This window comes from Rhagoletis pomonella, unplaced genomic scaffold, assembly GCF_013731165.1.
Source record: "Rhagoletis pomonella isolate Grant_MI unplaced genomic scaffold, Rhpom_1.0 Rhpom_scaffold_00073, whole genome shotgun sequence".
In the NCBI taxonomy this organism is placed as follows: domain Eukaryota; kingdom Metazoa; phylum Arthropoda; class Insecta; order Diptera; family Tephritidae; genus Rhagoletis; species Rhagoletis pomonella.
Window position 1 is genome coordinate 5597 of NW_023458627.1, and position 1314 is coordinate 6910.

A 1314-nucleotide genomic window follows, 5' to 3' on the forward strand; every position below is an offset into this window, starting at 1 on the left:
CACTAGTTTTTTTCGATTATTGATCGAAGTGGAAGTCATATTTTATCATCTTTAATACGCCATATCGGATTTATTGTTAATTGCCTGGCCAAAGCAAAATAAGAATGAAAGTTAAAGGTTGTAAATGAAAAGAAAATGAAGGAAAAATGTTTTGGTTGTCGGTCAGAACATGGTATTAAATGCAAACACTTGGAAATTGAATTTTGGTTTCACAAATTTGATTTTAAGTACATAGATTGAAAATACATCAACAGGCCATTCACTTTTCCTTAAAAGCACCAAGTAAATGCAGGCAACATGTAAACACAATACAGCTGATATGCACTTTGACACTTTATCCATTTTTACTCGGAGAAAATTTCGGGCTGTTTCGGGCAGGAAGAAGAATACACTTACGATCGAATACGCTCGAATTTTCGCTCTCTATTACCCATTTTGTTGAGTACAGGCATGATTTCTGGGCTATTTTGGGCACACGCGGGATCTCGCATTGCGTACGGGAAAGAAACTACTTAAATATAATTAATAGATTATCGATTCACAACAACAAAGTCATCAGCAGATTTTTGCGAAAAGTTACCTTGCCATACTTATTTACTACTTAACAAGAATTTTAGCAAAATGTTGCTGATTTTGGTTAAATAAATCATTTATTTCAAAGAAAATTTTATTTAAGATTTTTGTAAATTTCTGGAAACCGATTGAAACCTGTGATTGAAATGGTTTTGGTATCGTTCCTTTTCAGGTCAAGATAACGGTTACGGTTTCGGTTTCGGTTTTGAAAAACGAAACGGTTTTAAACGGTTACGGTTTCGGTTTGGGTTTCGGTTTCATTCCTTGGTTATATGGACATGAAATATTGTATATTTTTCACAATAGAAGCCGAGTCTCCACCTCTACTCTTTCCGAAAATTCCTTTGCCTATGTCCTCATTCTCCTGTCCGTACTCCTGTAAGAACAACAATGGCGAGCTAGTTACCGATGTTCAGAACGTACTTAAATTATGGAGGGAACACTTTTCCACGCTACTGAAGCAGCACGGAAAGATGTGGAGAAGAAGATCCCAAGCCCCCAGTCGATGATGACGGAGTCGATGTTCCTCCGCTGACCATGACAAGGTACGAATAGCAATAACGCGACTGAAAAACAACAAAGCTGCTGGAGCGGACAGCCTGTCTGCTGAGCTATTCAAGTACGGTGGCGAGGAGTTGATAACGTGCATGCATCAAATCTTTTGCAGAATATGGTCAGATGAACGCAAACCCGACGACTGGAATTTAAGTGTGCTCTGGCCAATCTACAAGAAAGGCGACC